This window comes from Bombina bombina, chromosome 1 (genome assembly GCF_027579735.1).
Source record: "Bombina bombina isolate aBomBom1 chromosome 1, aBomBom1.pri, whole genome shotgun sequence".
Taxonomy (NCBI): domain Eukaryota; kingdom Metazoa; phylum Chordata; class Amphibia; order Anura; family Bombinatoridae; genus Bombina; species Bombina bombina.
In genome coordinates, this window is record NC_069499.1 from 528,626,284 (window position 1) to 528,649,444 (window position 23,161).

A 23,161-nucleotide genomic window follows, 5' to 3' on the forward strand; every position below is an offset into this window, starting at 1 on the left:
CTTCTTTCTTCCGGATCCATCTTGCAGACCTCCGACGCGGAACATCCTCTTCTCCCGACGCCTACTAGCCGAATGACGGTTCCTTTAAGGGACGTCATCCAAGATGGCATCCCTCGAATTCCGATTGGCTGATAGGATTCTATCAGCCAATCAGAATTAAGGTAGGAATATTCTGATTGGCTGATGGAATCAGCCAATCAGAATCAAGTTCAATCCGATTGGCTGATCCAATCAGCCAATCAGATTGAGCTCGCATTCTGTTGGCTGTTCCGATCAGCCAATAGAATGCGAGCTCAATCTGATTGGCTGATTGGATCAGCCAATCGGATTGAACTTGATTCTGATTGGCTGATTCCATCAGCCAATCAGAATATTCCTACCTTAATTCCGATTGGCTGATAGAATCCTATCAGCCAATCGGAATTCGAGGGATGCCATCTTGGATGACGTCCCTTAAAGGAACCGTCATTCGGCTAGTAGGCATCGGGAGAAGAGGATGTTCCGCGTCGGAGGTCTGCAAGATGGATCCGGAAGAAAGAAGATTGAAGATGCCGTTGATAGAAGACTTCATCCGGATCATGGACCTCTTCAGCTCCCACTTGGATGAAGACTTCATCCGGATCATGGACCTCTTCAGCTCCCGCTTGGATGAAGACTTCAGCCGGATCATGGACATCGGAGGAGCTCTTCAGGACGGATCGGTGAACCTGGCAGGGTGAAGATAAGGTAGGAAGATCTTCAGGGGCTTAGTGTTAGGTTTATTTAAGGGGGGTTTGGGTTAGATTAGGGGTATGTGGGTGGTGGGTTGTAATGTTGGGGGGGGATTGTATGGTTTTTTTTTTACAGGCAAAAGAGCTGAATTCTTTGGGGCATGCCCCGCAAAGGGCCCTGTTCAGGGCTGGTATGGTTAAAGAGCTTTGAACTTTAGTAATTTAGAATAGGGTAGGGCATTTTTTTATTTTGGGGGGCTTTGTTATTTTATTAGGGGGCTTAGAGTAGGTGTAATTAGTTTAAAATTGTTGTAATATTTTTCTTATGTTTGTAAATATTTTTTTATTTTTTGTAACTTAGTTCTTTTTTATTTTTTGTACTTTAGCTAGTTTATTTAATTGTATTTATTTGTAGGAATTGTATTTAATTAATTTATTGATAGTGTAGTGTTAGGTTAATTGTAGGTAATTGTAGGTAGTTTATTTAATTAATTTATTGATAGTGTAGTGTTAGGTTTAATTGTAACTTAGGTTAGGATTTATTTTACAGGTAATTTTGTAATTATTTTAACTATTTTAGCTATTAAATAGTTCTTAACTATTTAATAGCTATTGTACCTGGTTAAAATAAATACAAAGTTACCTGTAAAATAAATATAAATCCTAAAATAGCTATAATATAATTATAATTGTAGCTATATTAGGATTTATTTTACAGGTAAGTATTTATCTTTAAATAGGAATAATTTATTTAATAAGAGTTAATTAATTTCGTTAGATGTAAATTATATTTAATTTAGGGGGGTGTTAGTGTTAGGGTTAGACTTAGCTTTAGGGGTTAATAAATGTATTAGAATAGCGGTGAGCTCCAGTCGGCAGATTAGGGGTTAATAAGTGTAGGCAGGTGGAGGCGACGTTGAGGGGGGCAGATTAGGGGTTAATAAATATAATATAGGGGTCGGCGGTGTTAGGGGCAGCAGATTAGGGGTACATAAGGATAACGTAGGTGGCGGCACTTTGCGGTCGGCAGATTAGGGGTTAATTATTGTAGGTAGCTGGCTGCGACGTTGTGGGGGGCAGATTAGGGGTAATAAATATAATATAGGGGTCGGCGGTGTTAGGGGCAGCAGATTAGGGGTACATAAGGATAACGTAGGTGGCAGCGCTTTGCGGTCGACAGATTAGGGGTTAATAAGTGTAGGTAGGTGGAGGCGACGTTGTGGGGGGCAGGTTAGGGGTTAATAAATATAATACAGGGGTCGGCGGTGTTAGGGGCAGCAGATTAGGGGTACATAAGGATAACGTAGGTGGCGGTCGGCAGATTAGGGGTTAAAAAAATTTATTCGAGTGTAGGCGATGTGGGGGGACCTCGGTTTAGGGGTACATAGGTAGTTTATGGGTGTTAGTGTACTTTAGAGTACAGTAGTTAAGAGCTTTATAAACCGGCGTTAGCCCAGAAAGCTCTTAACTACTGACTTTTTTCCTGCGGCTGGAGTTTTGTCGTTAGATGTCTAACGCTCACTTCAGAAACGACTCTAAATACCGGAGTTAGAAAGATCCCATTGAAAAGATAGGATACGCAATTGACGTAAGGGGATCTGCGGTATGGAAAAGTCGCGGCTGAAAAGTGAGCGTTAGACCCTATTTTGAGTGACTCCAAATACCGGCGGTAGCCTAAAACCAGCGTTAGGAGCCTCTAACGCTGGTTTTCACGGCTAACGCCAAACTCCAAATCTAGGCCTATATAAACTATAAAAAAATAACTAAATCCAAAGTTCTTTACCTAAAGTCCATTTAAGGTGTCTTCCATTTTCAGCCTCTTATTTTAAAAGTAATCCTCTTTGTTGTTTCAGTTTTGTTTTGTATTCCCTATTTTTTTATAAAACATTTGTTAGTCTCAATTTTATTACCCAATCAGCACTGTGACTGACAGGCTCACTTAACTAACTGAAGCATCAACAATGAGTAGGAGGATTGTGTTGGTGAGAACTTATAGATTCAGTAAGAAATTACAATAGGGAGTCATGTGCAGTACAGAATCAGCCAATAGACTTTATTGCAATTGGAATAGATCATTGTAAAAGTGGTGGACAGTGTAGGTCATTTGACATTTTTTTTTTTTTTTTCATTAATAAAGTGAGAAGCAATGGGGCATTTTAGAAATTAGAGAAGGGCTGTGAATAGATGCAACTGGTTATAATGTTAGGCAGAGAGAAATAAATATTTGTGGAAAGACAGCTCTGGAAAGGAGTTAAAATTGGTAAGAATATTGTGTGGAACACATTAAAAATAAAAAATATTTATAAAAATAAGTTAGGACACTAGTGCCCCCATTCCAATCCATCTCAATTTCCATCTAAAAACATTTTTTGTCAAGCCAGGTGATTGTTAACTTATTTTGCTATCATTCCAATCCAGTGCAGCTTTTTAAATTAGTAAAACATACACTATACAACAGGAAAATCTATTCCATTAAAATCTGCCTCCATTTATCAAGCAGCGGATGTTACTTCGGAGGCCCATTGTTTCAGGCTCATCTGAAAGGGAAGTTAAGAAGCAGCGGTCGTAACATTGAAATCATCCTGATCTGATATGATCAGATGATTAACATCCCTTGCTTGTGATCGATTGGCCACCATTGAGCAGGGGCGGCATTGCACGAGCATCTCTGGTGAATTGCTTGTGCAAAGATAATTGTGGAAAACATATGCAGTCCGCCTGCAGTGATGTCCATTGGACATGATTTGCTATAGCTCGACATTTGATGAATCAAGCCCATCAAATGCAATAGAAAACAAAACTTGATAGGCTTTACAGACTGATGATAATAAGGTAGTTTAAGAAGATTAATAGCAAACTGTCTAAATTATTACTTTTGTTCAGTCTTCACAAGAGATTGTAAATTTAGTGGCGTGCTAATGTTAGGGTCACGATAATCAATATTGCAACCACTTTAAAATATTACAATTTGAAAGTAAAAGGTTGTACTTGAGGGCAAACAGAAACTGCATTAGAGCAATTGGAGACCTGTAACTGTAAGGGTTAAAAAAAAGTTCTCAAAACACATCAGAAACCAATGTAAATAAATGTTTGCACTCATATATACACCTTTTAATAAAAAATATAAATTAAATATTAATAAAAATGTTTTATAAGGATTAAAATGGATATGATATATGACAAAGTGTTTGATGTGTATATGTATATGTGTGTTTGTGTGTGCGTGTGTGCATGTTTTTTTGTGTATACATGTGTATTTATGTATTTATATGTGTAAATATATACATTTATATACACATATAAACACATATATAAACATGTATACACACCCATATATATATAAATATATATATATATATATATATATATATATACTGTATATGTATATATATATATATATATATATATATATATATATATAATATTTATATATACTTTTGAGCCCTTTCCAGTCAAATACCTTTAAACATGCAATATCATTGATAATAATTTTTCTATGTTTTACTGTGTTTTCAATAGAAATACTTTACATTCCAATGTTCTTCACATAGAAGAAAATTTTCTTTTTATCTTCAATATATATATATATATATATATATAAAATATACAGTATATATATACATATACATATATATATTATTTATATATATATATTTTAATATTCATATACATATATATTTAAAAATAAAAATAAAATGTTCTTCTATATAATGAATATTTAAATGTGAAGTATTTCTTACTTCGGGTTTAGCACTGTTAGTATAGTGCGGTGTTGGTTTAACGCACAAGTGATAACTGTTATGGGGTTTTTTTTTAGTGGAGCACCAGAAAAAGTCTATGGGGAAAAGAAGCTAGTGTGGTCGCTATATCCGAAGTTCTTAATTAGAACGCCTGATTTTTCACTTGAGAGATGACTTTTTAGTTTCAACCTATAATAAGCAGGGAAAAAAATACCACTGTTAATCTGGCCCAATGTGGGTAGTACTTCTCTTTTTTACAGATGAAGAGGTTTCAAGAGATTTACCAAAAAGAAATTAAATTAAGTATGTGGGTTCAGATAATATTGATCCAAGAGTTCTAAGGAAACTTTGAGTTGTGATAGCTACTCCATTAACTGATTTATTTAATCAGTCACTGTTAACAGGAGTTGTTCCAGGAGACTGATACAATGCTAACATAGTCATAAAAAGAGTAGCAGGGAAGATTTTGCTTACTATAGGCTAGTCAGTTTGATCTCAATTGCATGGAAATTAATGGAAACTCTTTTAAAGGAACGACTTGTGTCTTATGATCAGACAAACAACTTTGAAGACAAAGGACAGCATGGTTTGACTGCTGGAAGATCATGTCAGACTAATCTGTGCTGTTCTCTAAAGAACAGTTCTTGGGCCTGTTTTGTTTAACATGTTCATCAATTATATTGAAAGTGGGCTCCAGGGGAAGGTATGCTTCTTTGATGATGATACAAAAATTTGTAACAGATGTTCCAGAAGGGGTGGAGCAAATGAGCAGTGATATTAATAAACTGGAGGACTAGGCAAATAAATTGATGATTAATGAAATATTAACAAAGGGCAAAATTATCCATATAAGATTTAAAAACCAAAAGGAAAATTATAATCACAATGGTTTATTACTGACTGTAACTAAAGAGGAAAAGTATTTGGGGATTATTATTTCAGATGATTTAAAATGTGGTAGATGCAGCAGTGCAGCCAGTAAGACCAGTCGAGTACATGGTTCCATTGGGAGAGTTATTAGTACCAGAAATAACAAAGTTCTTATGCCCCTTTACTGGTCACCAGTTAAGCCTCATTTGGAATATTGTGTACAGTTCTGTAGACCATATCGCCAGAAGGATATAAATAAACTAGAAACTATGCCAAGGAGGGCTACTAAAATGGTAAATTGTCTAAAATATAAAACATGCAAAGAAAGACTCTATGATCTAAATATGTATAGTTTAGAGGAGAGAGGAGAAGGAGGTGACATGATAGAAACCTTTAAATATATGAAGGGACTTAATAAAGTAAAAGTTTAAAAAGCATTTTCCACAAGAAAGAAATACCAAAACAAGGAGTCACAATCTTAAGTTAGAGGGTAGCAGATTCAGGAGAAATGTGAAATAGCATTTTTTACAGAAAGGGTGGTGGATTCATGGAATGAACTTCCAGTAGAGGTGTAAACATGGGGACTGTAAGATAATTAAAAAATGCCTGGGACATGCATAAGGCTATTCTAAGAAAACATTAACATGTAATATGGGTAGGCTTGTTGGGCCTTTTCGTTCTTATCTACCATCAAATTCTATATTTTTATGTAAAGTCCCTTTCAAGAGATGTAGAGAATTGCTGGTCATTGGCAGGACACAGTCGTAAGCCAATCAGCAGCTGCAGTCACAAATGCCCCCAATCACCCATTCTGCTCAGGAACTGCAATCCCTTGTTGCGGTTAAACACATAGGGGCCGATTAATCATGGCCCGAATGGGGCCGTATACCCCTGTTTCTGCACGAGCCTTCAGGAAACAGGAGTTAAGAAGCACCGGTATTCATTTGTCCGCCACCTCTGAGGCGATAGACAGCAATCAGCCCGATCGATTGCGATCAGGTTGATTGACACCTCCTGCTAGCAGCCAATCTGCAGGGGGCGGCATTGCACAAGCAGTACACCAGAACTGCTTGTGCAATGGTAAATGCAGACAGCGTATGCAGACACTTGATAAATCGGCCCCATTGGGTTAAAAATAAAGTGCAACCAAGAGCACAGAGTGCAGCATTCAAGCATCTATATCTCCACACTGCACTAAGAATAGAGCACAATATAGTTTTACATATAGATAGTAAAAAAGTTTACCAGTGAAATGTGGCCAACATTTTTTTAGTGTGCCCTATACTTTGAATGAAAAGCAAAGGGTGCACTACTATCTCTCATATTTCAAGTAAAGTGTTGTGCTTGAGTGCAATACAGAATTGTGCTGCAATTTTTTACCCTTTTGGAGACTTGGAGTAAAGTGTCAAGGCTTGATTATATGCATAACAATACACATGTATACTATAGTAAAATAAAGTATTTACCTAATTTTATTCCAGTTATATATAAAATAAAGGTTGATTATTTAAATAAATGTTTTAACAGTGACTTAAAGGGCTATGGTACTTGATTAGTTGCTGAACTGGGAAGAGCTAAAAGGTGTATATGTGTGTGTATTTGCATATATGTGTGTGTGTTTCTATATGTGTATGTGTGTGTGTGTATGTGCGCATGTGTGTATGTGCGTATGTGTGTATGTATGTATGTATGTATGTATGTATGTTTGTGTGTGTATGTGTATATGTGTGTATGTATGTATGTATGTTTGTGTGTGTATGTGTATATGTGTGTATGTATGTATGTATGTATGTATGTTTGTGTGTGTATGTGTATATGTGTGTATGTATGTATGTTTGTGTGTGTATGTGTATATGTGTGTATGTATGTATGTATGTATGTATGTATGTATGTATGTATGTATGTTTGTGTGTGTATGTGAATATGTGTGTATGTATGTATGTTTGTGTGTGTATGTGTGTGTATGTGTGCATGTGTGTTGTGTATGTCTGTGCATTTATGTTTGCTTGTACATGTGTATGTATGTGTGTGTTGTTTCAAATTATGTGTGTATGTATGTATGTATGTTTGTGTGTGTATGTGTATATGTGTGTATGTATGTATGTATGTATGTATGTTTGTGTGTATGTGTATATGTGTGTATGTATGTATGTATGTATGTTTGTGTGTGTATGTGTATATGTGTGTATGTATGTATGTATGTATGTATGTTTGTGTGTGTATGTGTATATGTGTGTATGTATGTATGTATGTGTGTATGTGTATATGCACATTTATTTATTTATTTATTTATAAAATATTTTACCAGGAAGGATACATTGAGATTTCTCTCGTTTTCAAGTATGTCCTGGGATCACAAAACATTGCATTGATACAATAGGGTACAATAAAATACAAAAACAATAATAGAAATACACATTATATGCAAACATTTAACATAGAGCAGGTATGAAATATTTAATCAACCATGACAGGTGCATTCTGTTTTGAGATATGTATAGAGGGATCTCTTAAAGGATTTTAGGCTTGGGGAAGTTTTTAAAGTGTGAGGGAGGTCATTCCATAATTGTGGCGCTCTGTAGGAAAAGGAGGATCGAGCTGCTTTTTTTTTAATTGAGGCAAGCTAAATAATGTGCTGTTATTGGATCGGAGGTTATAGGAGGTGGGAATAGCAGGGGAGAGCATTCTGCTCAGGTAGGGTGGGAGCTTCCCAGAAAGGCTCTTAAAGACAAGGCAGGAAAGATGGAGGGTGCGTCTGGATTCCAGCGACAGCCAGTTTAGTTCTTTTAGCATGTCACAATGGTGGGTCCTGTAGTTACATTGTAGCCCAAAACGAAGTTGCAGGACAACCTATTGTTATTGTCAGGATTATTATTATTATTATTATTATTATTATTCTGCCACTTTTTCTATTGTCCATAACTTTTGAACTGCTAAAGCAAAGCTCTTGAAATCAGGTTTGCTGGTACAGCCTATTGCTCTGCTACATCTCATGCAATATTGAACTCATAGGTCATAAGGTTACGCAGCCATATTGCTTTTTGCGACAAATATCGAGAAACGCTTAATAATCTTTATCTCTGGAACTGCTAATGTTACAACTTTGAAAGTTGCTGTGCTCATTGCTGCTATGAACTAGATTTGCCATTGCTCAACAGAAGTGCCTTGGTCACATGATGTAGCAGCCATCTTGCATTTTGCGAAAATCTTTAAACATCTTCTTCTCTTAAACCGCTTAGTGCAATAAAGCGCAATTTTGCACATATGCTCCTTGCAAGGTCCTCTACATGTACACATGTGTGTATGTATGTATGTTTGGGTGTGTATGTGTGTGTATGTGTGCATGTGTGTTGTGTATGTCTGTGCATTTATGTTTGCTTGTACATGTGTATGTATGTGTGTGGTGTTTCAAATTATATTTATATAGAAAATTATAGTTTAAATGTAAGAGAAGAATTACACTATTTGACCTTTGGCTTAGAACAACTTTGGTTTAGCACTCAGGCTATAACCGACATAAGTTGTATTTTTTAATTTCTTATTTTTTTTATTGAGGTTGAGAATAGAAGAGATTAAAGGAGATATCAACATATAATACAGCCATAAATATAGTATTATGGCATAACAAGGTCATAGATACAACTTTACAAAAATAAGTGCAGAAAATATAAACTTACATAAGTTGCAAGCATTTTAACATTATTTTAAGATCAAGTTCTAAGCCTGTAATACTCTGGTAACATATGACTTATAAACCTCAGATTTATATATATATTTAATTTATAATGGAACATTCTAACTGACATCATGGGTCACTCTAGGACCCCAAGTTATCTCAACTTAAATCAAAAAAGGACCAAGACTGCAGTGAATATATGGGAGGACTTATTCAGAATCAATTTCTGTCCCTCAAACAGCAGCTGAATATGATTTGTGAAGATCAGAATGCCTATGGTAGAGATCAGCGACGTAGATTGGAATAGCACATAGACAACCAGCAGGACTGCTGCATGCCTGCCGAAACTGATCCTGTCTCTACAGGAATTGAGTGTTTTGCTGGGTCAAGTGAGATGAAACAGCAAATTTATTTTTGCCAAGACTGGCGGATCAAGTTTGGACATGGCCTCTGTAGGAGCTCTGCTAATTGATCTCAGGGCTGTAAAAAGACCTCATTTTGTACAACGTATAGATCGTAAATGCTTGTTAGCCCCTTCAGATGGAGTGAAGCAACTTTAAGTTTCTGTTTCAAGTGCCAAAGTGAGTCACTATAGACTGTACAATTGTATCATTCTATTCTGTTATTATACCAACCTTGTTGATACACTCTGGTGTTAAGGATGACATTTTTCTCAAGCCCCAAAGACTGCCATCACTATCAGATAAACTAAGAGAAGGAGTGGGCTGACAGGATGATACCTCTCTTACTCCTGCCTGACGTTAGTTTTCATGTTTGGCAGGTACTTTACATCAGTATAATCTATAACATATATTTGATGTTGACTTTGGGACATATCACTATGATATTAATATGGAAGGTGTTATACTTGACCTTGGAGCTTTGGCTTGAAGACCTCAGAGGGCTACCCATGTAATTTGCCACTATCATGTCATTTGTTTGCCATATAAGATTGCTTATAGAGAGAAGTTAGCTTATAGCTATAGTTTTAAGGTTTTTGTATTTGCCCAACTATAAAGCTTTATATTACTGTGCCTTAATTTGTGATATAAATCCAAGTTACTACTTAGAAGCTCTCTGTAGATTACTTAAAACACATTTCTATATTGCAACTCTTCTCCCAGATTATACACAAGGCTGGTGTCATGTTGTCAGTGACCAGGAAAAAAAAGACAACATATTTAGCCTAAGCTAATTATTATAAACTAACATAGGGTGATATATACATTGTGATATTAGCCTTTATATGCAGGATTGAACATATCCCCCTTATTGTATTACTAAACATGTGTATTGAATAATTATCCTGCTCTCCCCTAGATTTTTATAGATTGTCGTTTCAGTATTGGCTCTGAGTTTTATTAGATATAACTTGTTTACTGTTTATTCTGTTTATACAACCTTTAATTATACCCTCCCCTTTGGTCTTGTATAATGTGGCCCTTAGCCTAATCTACCCAATTAGACTAATATGACATTATTAATCATAAGTTGCCAGGTCCACAACTCAAAAGTGGTTTATGCTATATTATTTATCCCCAATTTTCCCATATAACACCAAGATTAAAAGAACACTGGTCCAGAAGAGGCCATTACTTATCTGTAAAAGGAAATCTGTCAGCCTGATACGCAATATTTCTTAGAGGATTTCTGCTCACTTTTAGATTACTTTACCATTATTATTAAGATTACCCCTTACTACTAACCCTTTAATTTAATTTAGACGCATTTCTCTCTTTCTGTATGCATTAAAACAGAGAATACCTTTAAAGACAGTTGCAGGTACAGGTGAAAAAATCATACCATGGTACGCAGTAACCATGCTATTGTAGTTGTACCCAGAAGTTTAAGGGTCTTTTAATTCATATCATGAACATTAACAATTTCATATGAAAAAAAAATTTTAATTTTTTTTTTATTGACAAGCATCAGGAGTTTGTTACAACATAAATCCACATGGAAAAAAAGGATAATCAACAAGACCAACTCTTATAATGACAGAGCCCGGTCTAAAGTATACAGTGAATTCCTAGTTTTTACATTCAATAAATAAACAGCTTAACACTTTTAACCTGTCCACCTGATGCCCCTTTTTTCAGTTTATATCTATTATACCACCTGGAGCGTAAAAAAAAAAAAATAAAAAAAAAAAAAAAAATGAAGGGATGGGAAAAAGGGGGAAGATAAGGGGAGAGAAAGAAAAAGACAAGGTAAAAGAAAGGGGATAAGAGCTTTATCAGTTTATTTATTGACTGCAAGGGGCTACCAGGTTCCCAGAAGAACCAGTTCCGTGTTTCTGAAAGGGCAAATCAGATGTTCGACTTCACTTGGGGGCAGAGCTTTAATAAAGTCCGACCATTTGGAGAAGAAACTCCTCACCCCTTGGTCATTCTGTAGGTTAGTATCTAGTTGTTCTATAATACACTGTTTCTTCAAACAATTTTTTACCTCTAAGATACTTGGGATTGCTCTCGATTTTCATTTCTTCAGTATTAGATATCTAACAGCAAGGACAGTTAGAATAACTATTTTGATTTTATCGTGAGGGAGGCCTAGATCTGTTCAGGGGGGAAAGTGTCAGTGATGAGATTCCAACTAAGTTAGTAAGCCAGTATTGTATTTTTAACCAGCAGTTTCTGATTTTTGGGCAGAACCAAAACATATGAATAAGATTAGCTGAAGGATATGAGCATTTTGGACATTTATTGAAAGTAGCACTTCGACATTTAGTTCCCTTCTCTGGGGAGAAGTATGTTACTGTGGGGGTCACTCCTAAGTCATCCGGTAGAATTGCTATCCATTTGGCCTGCAAGTTTTCTAGCATTTCTGGGCCTTTAAGAGAAGTCAATCTCTGATATATATAGGTAATCGATGTAAGGCCAATCTTAGCTAAAGAGATCCAGTTTTTGAGTATACCTAAAGACCACTCCCAGCCAAAATCGTTTACTAGTTTAAGGGCAAAATGTCGTACTTGGAGATAAGCGAAGAAGTTTTTATTGGGAAGATGGAAATCCTCTTTAAGAGAGTCAAAAGTCTTGATGCATTTATTTTGAAAGTCAAGTAGTTGAAAAATATTCAGGAGGCCCAGGGATTCCCATTTGGTGAAAAGAGCTGAATGTATCCCAGCTTGAAATTGTGGATTGTTTAACAGTGGTAGATATCGTGAGACATTAACTTGGATATGTAACATAGAACCTATCCTCTTCCACATCTGGATTGGGTTATAGATAGACTTTATTTTTTTTAAGTTAGGTGGGATTGTATTGTTTTTACAGTGTAGAAGGGCCATTAGGGAGTATGGGTGGGCTATATTTTTTTCAAGATCAAGACTTGTTACATAATTAGCGTTAGTTAGCCAATCCACTACTACTCTAGCCTGAAACACTACATTATATAAATGAATGTCTGGTAACGAAAGTCCCCCCTGCTCTACAGAAAAGATTAGTTTAGATAGAGAGATCCTGGGTTTCCTATTCTGCCATAGAAAAGAACGAAGTGCTGAGTTAAAGGATAAGATAGTGAATATCGAAGGGAGCGCTTAAAGCTTAATAGGAAGCAAATGGCATGTAACTAAAATGGTGTATATGTGGTTAAAAATTTAATACATCCAATAATAATTTAATACATCCAATAATAACAATCAATTATTACAATTTAGAGAGGCATGGATCCATGGTACAAACGTTTAAAATATACAGATAAAATAAGAACAAAAGACAAATAAATCACGTCTCACTAAAATGACCTAAAACATCTTAGCGAATAAGCAGCAATAGCGGTAAACAATTAATAGTTAATGCAGTATAAAATTAACAGTAAGTGCAATAAAAATAAATGGGTCCCAATGTAACCAATTACTCCAAAAATCCAAATGTGAGTCCAAAAAATGTGTAAATCCAAAAAGAAGGTAATTAAAAAAGATGGTGTTTAAAAATGATGATCTTTAAAAATAAGTCACAAAAAAGTCTCTAATAATATCTACTCCTCAAATTAAAAATAAATCCATATGTAAATGGGTGTCCAAAATCCACAAAGGTGTGTACAAAATAATTCGTCAAACAGTGAGTTGCAATCAAATATTGGCAATAAGTCTGTGACACTATCGTGATAAAAAATAAGTGTCTAAAAGGGTATGTGATATGTGTATCCAAATGAAAAAATGTATCCAGTGAAAGATAAAATAGTGAAAATGGCCAAATGCCGGTGGAACCAATATAAAAATTCTTGACCTGTAAAAGAAAACAAACAAACAATGGTGCAATAAGTTTTTACACTTATCTGATAATAGGAAATAAGCTTACCAGTATGTCTACGCATTTCGGCCTATATCAAGGCCTTTCTCAAGACTATACTGTATATTGATAAACTGGAAGCTTATATAGGGTCCCAGATGTTGTGATTGGATCTCAGTTTGGGAAAATGGGAACAGATTTTCTGGGACTCATGCCCAGCCGGCGCGGACCTGGTCCTCTATTCGAGATATATAGATGATATATTGTTAATCTGGAAAGGCTCATTTGAAGACCTCGAACACACTTTTGATGTGATGAACAAAAATGAAATGAACTTGAAATTCCCATATGAGCACAGTTCCACTAAAATTAATTTCCTTGACCTAACAATTGAAATCATTGATGGTCACATTGAGACATCGACCTTCTTCAAGAAGGTCGATTGCAACAACTATATACACAGTATGAGTTGCCATCACCCAACTTGGAAAGTGAACATCCCAAAGGGCCAATTGCTAAGAGTGAGGAAGAACTGCTCTAACCCCCTGAAATGGGAGGAACAAGCAAATATATTGAAGCAGAGATTTGTGGATAGAGGTTATGACAAAGAGACAATAGAAGAAAAAATAGAAGAAGTTCACAAAATCGATAGAAACAGCCTAATAAAATATAAAACAAAACAAACAGTAAGAGGGGACGAAAATACCATTGATGTCCCCATGATTACCGAATATTGTGCTAACAAACACATCATTGAAAAGATTGTCAAAAAACATTGGAGAATACTAAAAGAGGACGATATAATAGGTGAGAAATTGGTATCGAACCCAAGGTTCATTTACAGAAAAGCGAACAATCTGAAAAATATGTTAGCTCCCAGTATCCCAAGAGACAAAATCTCTAGTATAACCAACTATCAAGGAAAAAGAATGAAAGTTTTTTTTCCATGTCCAAACTGCAAAGCTTGCAAGAATGGTCTAAAAACCAACAAATTCACTGCCCATAATAAGGGAGAACAACATAAGATTCAAGACCTTATCAGATGCAGTGATAGAAGCGTAATATATATAATCTCATGCACTTGCGGCTTACAATATGTGGGACAAACCTCGAGCACTCTCAAGGATAGAATCAGAGAGCACATATTATGTATTGAGAAAAATAACACTGAGACTCCGCTATACAAACATTTCTCAACAATACATGGAGGTAATCTGAAAGATTTAAAATACTTTGGAATAGAGAAGGTCAAATATGATTGGAGAGGAGGCAATCATGAGAAAAAGTTATTATACAATGAGTCCAAATGGATCTTCATTCTAGATTGCCTCTTTCCTAAGGGCCTCAATCAGAAAGAAGACCTATCACACCTACTATCGCTGAGAAAAGATTAGAAAAATGAGAAGTCTGATCATTTGGTAGCGTTTTTGTACTATTTTTATCCAACATCTTATCTGATTGCATGTGTTATTACACTAGCTCCATAAAAATAAGATTGAGGTATTTAGATAGACTTAGCTACATTATTTGATCCCCATATATAGACTGCTATCAGTGAACCTATGGAAAGTATAGATTGCCACCAGTGAACCTATGGAAAGTATTCATTATCAGTCTCACACCTCCAAGAAATCTTTATAAGTAGTTTTATGTAAAGGATTTTAAAATAAGAGTAAACTATTTTCTACATAGAATTTTTTATATACATAGTATTTTATATATTGTTAATTGTTGTTATAAAATATAAGAATATGTTTTTATAAAAGTTCATAAAAGTTTATATATCTTCTTATGGATATAACTATCCTAGATACGCTTAAGATCCTAGGGAGAGAAGTATTTTTGATATATAGATTTTACGACAGCCATAATAATTTTTAAGAAGAATTCTAGATAATTTTATTTATTTATTTATGTCCTTTTAGATTGAGCCGACACCCCAAATCAGTCTGGGCACGTGACACATTAGTAATCCCAAACCACACTAACGACCAGTGGATGTTCTAGTTACATAATACATATATTCAAAAAGACTGGACACCTCCAATTTACAATGAGCATAAGGTTTATCCACTATTAAGAATCATAACCATATCCACAACATCACACATTGATAAGTCAAGTTACAAATCAATTCATGTCATCTATATCCTTCAGACGATTAGGAAATGTTCCCACTTTATAATAGAACGACTGTTTGCACATGTACCACATGTTTTCTCTAAGCCTTTTGACACATATTGTTCTAAGTATTTCACTTAGAAACTACCTTATATATTAGCATACATTTTATGCTAACAGATATATATATTTTTATATATATTTTTATATATATTTTTATATATTTTTATAACTTTTAGACCTTTTTTGTGGATTTTTGTAGATTTTTGTATATTTCTTATATAATTGGTTCCTTTGTGCATAATAGCCCTTGAGGTTAACAGGAGCCGCTCCTTGAAAACTATTAAGGTGACTATGAAACAAACTTACTAACAGTGACAGATAGTATTCACTCGATATCTAAACAAACACCGGAATTGAAACCGGAAATGACACAAAATACGTCATTCCCGATACCGGAAGTGATACATAAATACCCAAACAGGAAGTAAACAAGCCGAAACCGGAAGTACAAGATATTCCGATCGTCAGCATAATATAAAAACAAGATATGATACACCAAACTAATCAAAACCAACCTAAGAGTCTTTTGGTAGAGTATCAATTAGGAACAATTATTGTAGCAGATATTAAAAATAGTAGAGAATCATAAGGGTTAAGAAGTATTTTACAAACACATGGATCATTACCCATGATCCACTAGGAATAACAGGAAGAGGTTTCCCATAGATTTTTGGCGCCAAACTGAGATCCAATCACAACATCTGGGACCCTATATAAGCTTTCAGTTTATCAATATACAGTATAGTCTTGAGAAAGGCCTTGATATAGGCCGAAACGCATAGACATACTGGTAAGCTTATTTCCTATTATCAGATAAGTGTAAAAACTTATTGCACCATTGTTTGTTTGTTTTCTTTTACAGGTCAAGAAATTTTATATTGGTTCCACCGGCATTTAGCCATTTTCACTATTTTATCTTTCACTGGATACATTTTTTCATTTGGATACACATATCACATACCCTTTTAGACACATACGGCTAGATTTGGAGTTTGGCGGTAGATGGGTTGCTAACGCTACGCGTGTTTTATGTCTAACGCACGGCATTGTTTGACTCCGGTATTTAGAGTTCAAAAAAGACCATCTAACGATGCTCCTAATGCGTGTATGTCACACGCGGAATCCTGCCCGCGTTAGACAGTCTCCCATAGAGATCAATGGAAAAGCAAAAAAATAGCTTTTTTCACCTAACACTCGATCTCGCGAGAAATACGCACAGCTCGGTCATATGACGCATACCACATCATGCACAACAATAACACGCCGCAAATGAACAACAATCAATCAACAAAGCACACAAGCATTACACATTCACAAGCGGGGGGATTTTTAATAAAATTTAATACGGGGAATACGCATATACTTTAAGATGCGGAAATTCGCAAAATAACAACAAGGAATAAAAAATATATACATACACTAGAAAAATAATCGCATTCAATATCACTATATATTAGGACAAACATACATATACAACACTTCACTAATAACACACCATCGCAAATTCACATTTAAACAGAATACTATTGGACAATGTTAGAGAAAACGAGCACTATGACATCATCGCATTCTACACATTCCACAAATACTAACTCCAAATGAGCATGCGCAAATTCACACAACTAATACACATTGCACTAATATTAATTGCTAATAAAGCACACCTGAACACAATTTACAACGGAAATTGGTACATCATTAAACATTTACACAGGGTATATAAGCACCACACAAGCATGGCTTCTTTGACTGTGTTGCTGGTGGGTCTTTGGAGATTGGAGGTTTAAGATTAGAGAGTTTGTGCATTATTGTGAGTGAGTTAGTGTTAGCGTGAGAGAGTCAGTTGTTAGTGTTATCGTGAGTGAGTTATTGGGAGTTAGTGGGAGGGGGAGAGAGTCAGTTAGTGGGAGCGTGAGTGAGTTAGTGGAAGTGGGAGTTGTTAGTGAGAGTTGTTAGTGAGAGTTAGCGCTAGTGCGAGTCAGTTAGTGGGAGCGTGAGTTAGTGGTAGTGGGAGTTAGTGAGAGTTAGTGGGAGTGTTTGTTAGTGAGAATTAGTAGTAGTGTGTTAGTGAGAATTAGTAGTAGTGTGAGTTAGCGAGCGAGTGATTTTTCTGTACACTTAACACATTTACACGCAAACACATTCAATACATACATACACTTATCAATAACACTACATACACTCCATACCCCATACCCCCTCATACTACACTCCATACCCCATTCCCTGTAGTCCCATTCCCTTTCATCCCATTTACTCTTATCCCATACCCCATACCCATCCCATACCCATACCCTAGTTACATTTAGTTTACATATCCTCCTTTTAGTCTTCTTCTTCTTTTGGTCTATTTAAATACTCCTTACCCTCTTTGTTTTTTTTGATCCCTCTCACACTTCCAGCACTTTTTTTGTCTTTTTAGTTCTTTATTTTGACCCCCTTTCATTTCATCACACTCACTTTTTGTTTGATTATTTGGGGTTTAGTTTAGGGAACAGATGGAGGGCAGGCAGGGGGGAGGTAGAGGGGGGAGGAGAGGGAGGGGGAGAGGAACATGGCAGGAAGGGGGGCAGGAAGGGGGGCAGGAAGCGGGGGTGGAAGCGGTGGGTGGACCCAGCCACTTGGTTCAAGATGAACAAGTGGCTGGGCCCAGTGGCGGACAGAGTAGGGCTTCACAGTCCGGGAAACAGAGGGCATCGTCACAGGGGAAGGCCAAGGCGACTAGGGAGGCGAGGTTTTCGATGGAGGAGAAGGAGGCCCTCGTAGAGGCCTATATGGCCAGGTATAGGAGGCTGCAGCACCAGAAGACTACCCCGACTGAGAAGAGGAGGCTCTGGAATGAAATAAGGAATGCAGTCAATGCAGTGGGTGGCCGGAACAGAGATATGGACTCTATAAAACATCGCTACCGGGACTGTAAGATGCATCTCAAGAAAAAGTTAAGCCTGGAGGCCCGACATTCCGCAGGAACCGGTGGCGGCCCTGCCCTGGAAATAGAGTACTGCCGATGGGAGGAAATGTTGCGGCCCAACATCTCCGAGGTGGATGTAGTCGGTATCGGAGGAATTGATACCGGGAACCTGCCATTCTCATCTGACGGTAAGCTCATTGAAGAATAAATTAACATACGAATGTATTTCAAGGGACACTATACACAAACCTTTACTTTCATGATTGAGGTAGCGAATACAATTTGACAAAACATTCAAATGTACTTATATTACCTAATTTGAATCATTCTTGAGATATATTTTAATGAAGAAATAGCCATGCACACGGTGAAACAATCACAGGAGGCAGCTATATTCAGCTAACAATCAGCATCTTCTAAGCATATTTAGATATGCTTTTCAGCAAAGAATATCCAGAGAATGAAGCTAATTAGATAAGAAAAGTACATTAGAAAGTTGATTATAAATGTATGCTTCTAAATCATGAAAGATAAAACATTGGGTTTCATGTCCCTTTAAGGATCAGATTAATGCTATAACGTTGTTTACACGCATTCAATTACTTTGCGGTTACATCAGTATCTAGGCTATAGGTTAGGTGTGCATTTAAACAGACTGAAAACAAACGCGGTTTAGAAAATGCGGAAATTGTATTGATTGTTAGATTTCAAAGTGGATTAATGATTCTGCATTTGTAATTGTATCGTAAGCTAAGTCATTTAAAGCTTTATTTGCAAATATGCTAATATATACAATTTTTATTTTTTAAAATATACAGAGTCTGGGGAGGAGGCATCACAACAAATACAGCCTCCTCCATCTCCCCGGGATGAGAGTGGTGGGGAGGAATTTCCACTTTGGAGGGAAGAGGCCCCCCGTGACGAAGAGGGCACAGAAGCAGATGAAGAGGCCCCGGAAGCAGAGGAGGAGGCCGCGGAACCAGAGGCCCCTCAAGAACCCGCACACCGCCGTGCACGGGCACCCCGCCGTGCACGGGTACCCCGCCAAGCACAACAAGAGGAAATAGCGGAGGTGCGGGTACTACTGGACTACATTGACCAGATGCATAACTCCCGGATACAAAATATCGAAGGCCGAACTCGAATTCTTGATGGACAAAACCAAATAATTGAAGGCCAAAACCAAATAATAAACATACTTAATAGAATAGAACAAGGCCAAAACAGAATCATTAATCTACACCAAGAGATGTTTCATTTTTTCCGGGAGGCGCATGCTGGTCTGCCTCCTGGTCCGCCTCCTGCTGCTGGGCCTCCTGCTGCTGGGCCTCCTGCTGCTGGGCCTCCTGCTGCTGGGCCATCTTCTCCTGCCGGCCCATCTTCTCCTGCCGGCCCATCTTCTCCTGCCGGGCCATCTTCTCCTGCCGGGACATCTCCTCCTGCTGAGCCATCTTCTCCTCTTCAGCCATCTTCTCCTCTTCAGCCATCTTCTCCTCCTCAGCCATCTTCTCCTCCTCAGCCATCTTCTCCTCCTCACCTTGGTCGTCCCAGTACTCTTCCTTCCACTCTTCCCACAACATCTCCAAGGAGAACTCGTCAGAGTCGGCAGTTGCCCCTCCCAGAGCCTCAGCCCCGTGGGAAGAGGGGAAGGAAGAGGAAGTAAGTATTTGTTTTCATGTTTAATGTTTTTTTTATTTAATGTGTAATGGATAGGTATGTGATGATATGGTTTTCATACACTTGTGGACCACACTCTGTATATAATCTACTTCTATGGGACCGGGTCCATGGAGGCAGATTGTTTGCAGAGTGTGGGTTATAAGTGAGTGAAAACCACATCATCACATACCTATCCTTGTTCATGATATTGATTGGTTTCTGTGATGTGATGTCCAAACTGTTTCCCGAATCGCAAACAAAATTACCATTACAATTATCCATGATGGCATATTACTGTTTGAATGCCAATAACACAGCTTAAAGGGACAGTCAGAAAATTATTGATTACAAAGAAAACACTGTATTACACATTATCAAGTTGGAAACAACAAAACATGGAGAAATACGTGTGACTTATGTGCTTACCCTTGTATCTATGACTATGAAAAATGACCACTTATTTGTTGTTCTGACATAACAACATTTTAGATATCAATGATCAATACATGGTAAATAATATGCTGTATGAGCACAAGGTTTTACATATACAAATGCTATACAAATGCCCTCTAGTGGTCAAATTGTATAATGATTACATGCACTCTTCAAGCTCGAAGAAATGAGCACACGAACCTCATAGGTTTAGCTCGCAAATTAAAATAAACACAGACAAATGATTAATTGGTGAGAAACATTTGATATCATTGATATTACAAAATTGACTTTTAGAATAATGCAAAACATTATTTGTTTTCTAAACTCTCCCTTTAACAAAATTACATATGCTAACATATATTTGAAGATTGTTGGTATATCTACATGTACTTGTTCAAACAATAAATTTGGAAATCAGATTTATATTGACGTGTTAAATAAAGACTATTTTCTTAAAGAGACATTATTGTGTTAATTTATTTTTATAAAGACATTTGTTTTAACAATGAATATGGTTTAAAGTCCTTTTAGGAGTGGGGGGTGAAAATATGCTAACAATAATATATTTGGAGATTAACCAATGTGGAACTGATACATGATACAAAAATAAACATTTGCATTAAAGGGACAGTATACTATATTTTTAACAGAACTGTATGTAATAGACACTACTAGAAACAACAATATTAACATATACTGATATCAATATTACAAAGCTTTAAACACTTTCAAAGAAAATCGGGTTAGCTCTATTGAAAATATAGATGAACCCCCATTACAAACGTAAAACAAGACAATACACCATCATACACAAAACAGGAGAAAGCTGGAGATGGTACTCACATGAAACTTAGAGGCTTGGCGAGGAGTCTGAAAATTACTTACATTTTATTTGAACAGAAGCAAAATGAAACGTGTATTTGTTAAACAATGGACTATCTAACTAGAGAACAAATTAAAAGATTTGATTTATAATGTGAGTGTCTAATGAACCTTTAATAAAATATACAACGAAATTACATTTAGAAGAAGTCGGCATCATATATTTAGCATATGATAAAGATAAATGCATATTGATTACTTTATTCTAACACAATAGCGCATATTTATGAATTAGATATCTTTAACATTAAACACAACAGTCATTTTTCAGAAAAAGGAACATATTGTTGACAAACATATTAAACAACATGGACTATAGAGATTTGCACTTGCCTCGAAATATCATATGCATGAAAACATTTTGCTTTCGTTCGTTTATTCAACCAGACATCCAGCAAAAGAGAATGTGGTGGTCTTTATCAGCTACGGGTCAACAATGTAACATGATGCAAAAAATCCATATTCGCAAGGTTTTTAAAACTGGCTTCATTCACAAACGTGTTTAACGTGCACAAACAAATATTACGGGACTACGTAATACAATCAGACGTTTTTTTACCTTTGCATGTGACGTCTTAATTAGCATGGTGCTTCCTTGATCACGTAAGAACGCCATCCAATAAAAGGCACATTCTTGATCACGTAAGAACGCAAAAAAAAAGGCGCATCCTTGATCGCGTCAAAACGCCATCCAATAAAAGGCACATTCTTGATCACGTAAGAACGCAAACCAAAAAAAGGCGCATCCTTGATTGCGTCAAAACGCAATCCAATAAAAGGCACATTCTTGATCACGTAAGAACGTCAGTCAATACAAGGAATCATTGGACAGCCTGGCAGGTGACATCTTAAGCAACATGGCGCATCCGAGATCGCTGAAAAACCGCAGCCAATACAAGGACTCCGTTGACAGCTTGGCATATCAATAAGAAATGTATTTATATTTTAGTAACTAGTATGTGTGTAGATTGCTATCTAGGAATGTCACAAAATCATGAATCCTCTTTTCGGACTTGACTGTCCCTTTAAATATAGCTATGGTGTATATCTTTAACATTTAAAAGATACACATGAGAAATACATATGCCATTGATGTTTTAAGATATGTTTAGATTGTTTTGGAATAACAATAATGACACATGTATTGATCAAACGTGTAATTTATTCAAGTTGAAATATGGTCAGCCTACCTATAGCCATATATGGGAGGAGAAGTATTTTGTTAACATATTTGTTAAAAAATATTCATCATCTAAAATATGCGCATTACACACAGAGATTTATTTGGTTACACTTTTACAATAAGATAGAATTGAAAATTAAATACATGTGCTGTCAACATTACAATAAGATTGTTTATGTAAAAACGCTTTAGAAATGGAAATACAATCATTAACAATTGTGCTCACCATCACTTAAAGGGACATTATTTTGTTTTTAAAAAGAGGATACACATAGACAATACTATTTCAATAAAATGAACCCTTTACAGGGATTATATCATTGTATCAATCCTCAGATCATTTGTTAAAGGTGCATCAATTCATTCAGAGTTTCTAAATACACACATGGATGTGAAAATTGAAATATACATATATACACAAATAACAATCTATATATACATATATAAAAGAATTACTATGCTAATCATAATCATGCAATGATAAAGCTTTGAGAAAAATATATAAAGACAAATAATACAATTACATTGGAGATTTTAATCTTAAAGTCATTTACAATTGTATTACATATATGATTCTTGAAAATCCATCATTTTTGGTAGGTCCCTTTAAGGATCAACCAGATAAACTAGAGCTTCCAATCAATAAAATGAAGAATGAGGACAAAGAATCGTGCAATGA